This window comes from Alexandromys fortis, unplaced genomic scaffold, assembly GCF_014885135.2.
Source record: "Alexandromys fortis isolate MF-2015 unplaced genomic scaffold, M_Fortis_MF-2015_v1.1 scaffold_1, whole genome shotgun sequence".
NCBI lineage: Eukaryota > Metazoa > Chordata > Mammalia > Rodentia > Cricetidae > Alexandromys > Alexandromys fortis.
The window spans coordinates 33,884,906-33,891,619 of NW_026067927.1; the positions used below are offsets into that span (position 1 = coordinate 33,884,906).

The 6,714-nt window shown below is 51.4% G+C and overlaps 1 long non-coding RNA gene across 2 annotated transcripts; it reads left to right on the forward strand.

Annotated features, from left to right (window-relative positions):
* The first annotated feature begins 1,503 nt into the window (after positions 1 to 1,503).
* Positions 1,504 to 6,431, forward strand: LOC126502949 (uncharacterized). Of its 2 annotated transcripts, XR_007592113.1 has the most exons (4): positions 1,504 to 2,976; positions 3,923 to 4,044; positions 4,383 to 4,521; positions 5,038 to 6,431. It is a non-coding gene; the product is annotated as an uncharacterized lncRNA (long non-coding RNA). The 2 variants fall into 2 exon arrangements; XR_007592112.1 differs by lacking the exon at positions 5,038 to 6,431 and having other exon boundaries at positions 4,383 to 4,940.
* Positions 6,432 to 6,714: the final 283 nt, after the last annotated feature.

Below are 6,714 nucleotides of genomic sequence, written 5' to 3' on the forward strand. Positions count from 1 at the left end.
ACGGCACCAATATTATTCCTTTAAAACGGCGGCGGGGCGGCGTGGGTGTGTGGACAAACACAGGATAGACGGACGCAAAGGAAGAGACTGACATGCGGCTCCCACGTGGGTGCGCTTTAATGGGGAGAGGGAAACACGGTAAGGGGTGGGACGTGCAAGACACACAAGGGTAGGGGGCCAAGAGGGGGGCCAAGAGCGGGGCCAAGAGCGGGGCCAAGAGAGCGAAGCCTCGTGGACCTTCGCTTTTAACAGGGGGCGCAAGGTTATCTGGGAGGAGTGGCCTTCACCTGGGCGCGCCAGCGCGCACAGGTGACGGTAATCCAGGAGAAGTCTGGGAGCTGTAGTTTCCAAGGAATAACAGTGTCCACATGTCTCCGGTGCCAGTGAACTTGTCCTTCTGCGCGCTCCTTGCAGTCCGTCCCACTTGTGGAAAGCAAGCTGGTGTGGTCTCACTCCAACTGGAGGTCAGTAGTCACTTCCGTGTATTGAGTTTGCCCCAGGTTCCTTCCAGCTTGTCACAGTGTTATCCCCTCTGATCCATCCAAGCCATCTTTCTCACTGATGAGGGAACTGACTCTCAAAACCAATGTACCTTGCCTGAGGCCACAGCCAGTCTGGCAGAGCTAGTCTGGTACAGAAAGCCAGCTATGCGATCACCCGAATTTCTGCAAGGGCACTGACTGCAAGGCACCCTAGACAACCCCAGGGACAAGGAGAAGCAGAGTGGAATGGGGGGCTCAGGACAGTAAAAAGGGGGGACTGATAGAGATGGTGAGAGGCTGACAAAGACCTTCAGGCCAGGAGCATGACTACAGAAAGGAAGAGGTCAGCCCATGACCCAGTGGTTTGTGTGGGTGGCCTGCGGCTTGAGAGGAGGCCCTGGTCCTCCCTGAGCTTGGGATAAGCCATGGCTTAAAGTGAAGCTCACGCCTTAGCAGGACAAGAGGACGATTAGGAAACTGAGGCAGAGTCAGCAAACGCTCACAGCACCATAAACCCAGCGCCGCCTAGGCTGGGAACACGGTCCTTTACCCTCTGTGTGTCAGTGAGGCTTGCAGCGGGGCACTCCCAACCTTTGCCAAAAATGAGGTCCCAACTCCTCAGAGAAAAACCTGAGGAGGCAGAAAATGAGGGCCTCCTTCCCTTCCTGTGTTCCCTTAACTTTTGTCCTGTCTCTCTATCCTGCCTCAGCGCTACCTTCCAGGCGGTGGATGTCCTAGGCCCTCCTGATCCAATGCTCGCTTACCCCACATGTACTGTTCTACATGCGCCCAGCCCCTCAGATCTCATTTATGTCTTTTGCCTTTTCCCAGACAGATGCTTCACAGAGCCCACTTTCCAAACATGAGCAGTGGCAGAAAGAGATAGCACCCCCCACTGCCTGCCCTAGCCTGAGATACCCGCCCCCCCCCTTTAGCTTTTAAGTGCCTCCACCCAGGTCAAGTCAGATGCTTCTCCATGGGGAAGAGTTTCAAGGCGAGCCAGTATGAATCAGAGCTGGAGTTAATTGCTTGATTTTAATTCGACATAGATCTTAAGCACTGGAGATACTCAGGGAGCAAGAGACAAACCCACCTGTGGATATGAGCTTCCCAAGGGAGAGTCCCCTTGAAGTGTCTGAGTGGTGATTGTACAATAGGATTTTGGAAGCTCTCAAAACCTCATTGTTGAATGGGTTTCTAGGGGACTCTCCCCCCGACTCTGTCTATGTTCCCCTCTTCAATTACTGAGAGTATAGGGAAGCTCCAGAGGTTCCTTAGATAGGATTACAACCAGATAGCATAAAAACAGGAGCCACTAAGGTTGTGCAGGGTCAGAACTTGTCCTGCTGCTGCAAAGGAATTTCTGGGGAGACTCTGGGAAACTTGAGGCTTACAGCTCGGATGGGAGAAAAGCCCTAAGCAAATGTAATCATATTGGAACTCTGATTGGCAAGAGGCTTCAGTCAGATTCCAGGATGGGGTTTCTATTTCCTTCCCCTGGCCCCAAAACTTTTTCACTGCCTAACCTGCCTCCTGACCACCTTCCAGGCAGTTGATGCTCCAGTTCCCTTTGATCATGTGGTCACTCACCCACCTGTAGTTTTGTGGGACACCATGTGCCTATCCCCACATCAGGTACTTTCCAGTCCAGAACCCTTGCTGCTCTGGACCGGAATCCATAGGTCCCTTGAGTCCAGAGTCAGGAAGCAATTCAGTCATGTTCGCACGGCTAGGAAGAGGCAGGGGCAGTCCTCAAGTCCTGTGTCCTTGATGTCGCACTGCTCTTGAGCCTTGTGTGCCCGTGTGTCTGCAGGTCCTGGTTTCCAACCGTCCTGGCACCTGTCACAGTTTAGCAGGTTACCATGGTATCGCTACCCAGCACCGGGGCAGCAGGGACCACCATCTGTTTACACTGCTGTCAGAGGAATTGATGTCATGTGAAACTGTCAGCTCAGCAGGGAGGGAGGAGGAAGAGTGGGCGGCTACAGAAGCTTCCAAGCCATCTAAACCCATCTCCATCAAGAGCCACTGCTCCCGGAGGAAAATGGAGAAGGGGGAGGGGGGCTGTGAGAGCACTTCCCAAGGGGCAGAAGTGAGTGGCTATTGTACTATTCTTCCCATTTGCTGCAGACACAATTCACAAGCTCTTGTCGCTCTCACAGCCCCAGGGTGGCTGCCACCAGCCCCTCCTCTTTACAGATGTTCTAAGGGATAAAGCAAAGGCTGGAGAGAAGAGGAGCTCTTTCAAGGTCAGAGGAAGTTGGGTCCACTAGGAATAGCTCCCCAGTTCTCAGACAGCCAGGTCCAGGGAAGCACCAGGAAACTTGCTGTTGGCCACGCCTGTGGAAAGAGGAAGAGGACAGACCATGAGAAAGACTGGCCATGAGCCCTGATGCTGGATTCCACAGTTCAGCCATGACCAACGCTTCAACAAGGAGAAAGCAACTGCCCAGGACAGCCTTTCCAAGGGACAGTTCCAGAAGCATAACCAGAGGTAGGATTTGTCGCTTTCCTGCTCAGCATCCACCCATTACTCCTCAGTCACAGCCTCTCATTCTCCTGGGGGAAACTGCCGGTCTCACCCACCCGGCCTTAACAAGGCTGATAATCCAGATCTAACTCAGCTGACAGATCTCAACCCTGTCTGTGACGACTGGCTCAGGCAGTTATGTGATCTGAAACAAAGCAATGAAAATCAGGAATCAGAAGGACCCTCTCCTCTGCTGGACGACTAACAAGGGGCATACAGGCTAGCAGCATGCAGCCATCTTGACTCTGTACAGGAGAAGCTAGCCTGAGCAAACAACCAGCAGCAGCATGAAAGCAAGGGCAGGAAGCAGAGAACAGCAGGTTTTTCTCTCTGAACCCAATCAATCCGAAGCACAGTCTTGGCCTGAAGCAATAGCTGGGTTTTCGGACACTTCTTCTTGGGATAGGTTGACACCATTCATTTCAGGGACAGAGCCCTGTGGAATTGGGGATAATTGGTTTAAAAAAAAAAATCTGGGTGGGGCCAGGTGGAGATCCCCAATAACTAGTTCAGCAACAAGAGTGGCTGCTTCCTTCAAAGAGAGCGCAGAGTAAGTAGAAGTGAGCTGCCAGAGGAGAGGAGCTCAGGCTCTCCCAGAACCCCTCCCCACCTCACCTCTGCAGCACCAGCCACACTCCCAGGCTCTCCCAGAACCCTCTCCACCTCACCTCTGCAGCACCAGCCACATCCCAGGCTCTCCCAGAACCCTCTCCACCTCACCTTTGCAGCACCAGCCACATTCCTACAAATGAGATGACCAGGCATTTAGAAATATTGCTCAGAAAGGACTCTGGCCTGCTTCAGCGACCCTCTGGTCCTGAGTTAGTCTCAATACTTTAAGAAAATTCTTTCCCTTCCTATAAGGATGTGAGTTGTCTCTTCTATAAAGTGGAAATGCTTTTTCGCATAGTGTTGGAGACAAGGGAAGTGGAGAGCAAACAAGACACACCCACCCTCGGGGACAGGAAGAACTTGACCTGCCACAGCCCTCCGTGGGACACCAGTCTTCTACAAAGTCAGGAAAGATTTCAGGTAGAAAGCGCTTCCTTTGCAAGTATATCTGCCGCTGGTTTCTAAAGATACAGATTGAAATGCGAATGGGTCCGACCGTCTGATGCTTCAAAGTGATACAGAAGGGGAGAGTAGGGAGGGGGAGACACAGAAGCTGTGAAGCTGCAATAAATGTCAGGGAGGTCACTGCTGCTTTTACTAATAGTGTCTCATTTGCAATTTTTAAAATAAAATGTCAAAAACTAAATAAGTAAAAAGCCCTGCCTGATACCAGGGTGGACTGCTCCAGTGCACGTAGCCGGGCAAAGGGAAACAAAAGGAAGTGACTGGAATAACCACTTGTGCTTTCTGGTTTCCAGGGAGGCTAAGGCAGAGCTGAAACCAACAGTTACTTGAGTCTTCGTTGACAAGAGGGGAGAGTGTTATAGAAGTCTTCAGGAGACAAGTGGAGAAGTTTCCCAGTGGGCGGAAGTGTCCCACCTTGACAAAATTCCTCAGGTACCAAGAGCAGCAAAGAAGCCACAGAACCATCAGTCCTGCAGCATCCCAGAGCTGTTGGAGTGAGACGGGGAGCATCACCATGGTAACCAGTGGGTACCAATGTCCAGAGACAAGGTGACCCTCAGGAAAGATTCAGCAAGGTCTAAGAATGTGAAATACCATACCTTAAACCAGGGGTGAGACGCCCCACGGGGACTGACACTGACCTTCTGGTCTGTCTGAGATGATTGGGTTTTAAATTGATTTTAAAAAATTAAGAGCTGTGGGCTGGTGAGCACAAGGCAGGAAGCCATGGCAACGCTCGTCATTGTGGGGTCCAAAAAGAAGGGTTCTGACCTTGTGAGTGAGACCCTAGACACGTCCTTTGTCTCCACAAGACACAGCTGCTTCATCTATAAAAATAAGAATTGCAGGACCTGGGAGGGTGGGACCCGCTGGAAAGGTTCGGGGGGGGGGGGGCTGCCTAGCACAAGGCCCAGGGCAATCCTGGCTTCTTTGTCCTCCTCCACACAGGGCAATCCTGGCCATCACTTCCTCCTCCTCTCCACTCCCCACATCTAAGAAGCGGGCGCGTAAATGGAGCTGTAATTAATATGCAGTCGGCAAAGGCTAATTAAGAATTTATTTTTGCTCCTTGACTAATGACAGTTTGAAGTCTGTTTTCTCGTTTTCCTGGTTGGCGACACAGAGTCCCCAAAGTCCTCTGTCGTGAGTCAGGAGGCCCTGGTTGGAGCTGCAAACAGGAATTAGTCATCGCAGAAGCCAACTGCACGTCCCCGGGTCATCTGCGTCCACCGGCAGTGAAGACAAACTCACACAGGCAGCTCCCAGCTTCCTCTCGGCTCGCTCCTTTCCTGGTCTACTCCACCTCGAGCACTGAGACGCCGCCGTCTTCCAGAACTATCTTAGATTACCTCCCTTGCCCACACCTCCCCGTCCCAGCCTGAGCCAAGGCTGCAGGCTGCATCACGCTCTTGCCATCTGCCCACTTCCAGCCACATCCCCATCTTCTCCCGGCTTCAAGCTGCCATCTCATCTTAGCCAGAGCTCTACACGGATCTTGCCCCATCCTCCCTATGCCTGACAGTGAGTTTTCCCCAAATATAAAGCAGAACACTTAAAATATTAACCAAAGCTCCACTGGTTCCACATGGGACTAAGAACAGAGGCCTGCTCCGTCCAGCAGCCGCTAACCCAGTCCTCCCACTCTTCTCACTAAACACAGCTCCATCGCTGCCTGTACGGTGTCACAACTTCAGGACCTTTCTGTTTCTCTGCCACACTTTCTCTTACTTTTAAAGTCTTTAAGCCTTACTGCAGCTGCCTCCTCCTTTCTCAGGTGCTGGTTCTGGTGTCTCTTTCCTCAGAAGACAGGCTCCCCGACTGTACCCTGTAAAGCGAGCCTCTCTGTCCCACAGCTCTGTGATGTACAAATGTGCCAAAGATAGCCTAGCCCTGTGGATTGGTCCCAAGGTTGTTTCCTCGCAGCAGGCTGAGTCTAGTTAATTCAAAAACCCACAGTGGAAAACTCAAATGGCTACGCATCTACTTGTTTTTAGAATAGCTCACTAAAGAAACATTTTCATTTACTCTGGACCGGAAGCTATGCATATTCCATAAAACTATACCTTCTTCTGCTGGATATTAACAAAAATAACTTATAAGTCTCAGGGCTCTACTGCCTCTGGGGAAAACTGACACCAAGGCCCTGATGTATCCTGAAGCAACATCACCTGGATATGTCAACATCACCTGGATATGTCCACGTAGCCTCCAGCGCCTCAGCTTTTAGGGTTCTCTTGTCCTCCGCCACTTTTGGGTGGTAGCTCCTTGAACAAAACTTCTTTTAAAAGCCCCGAGGCTATCCCATCCCCCTCCCCTCTATCAGCCACGCTAAACCATTTCCCTCACACGATTGCTTTTCTGAGACTGCGTGGTTAATTTGTTTTTTGTCTCTCTTTTTGTCTCTCTCCCTCATTAAAATATAAAATCCACATAAGCAGGCGAGAAGGCTATGAAAAATAAATTTGCATGCTGCCCTAGTTACTTTCCCGTTGCTGTGAGGAGACCATGGCAAAGGCAGCTTACGGAGGAGTTCATTTGGGCTTGCAGTTCCAGAGGGAGGTCCACCAGGGTGGGCAGAGGCAGATGCCTAAGATCAAGCAGTTGTACTTCTCAGTCTCTACACCA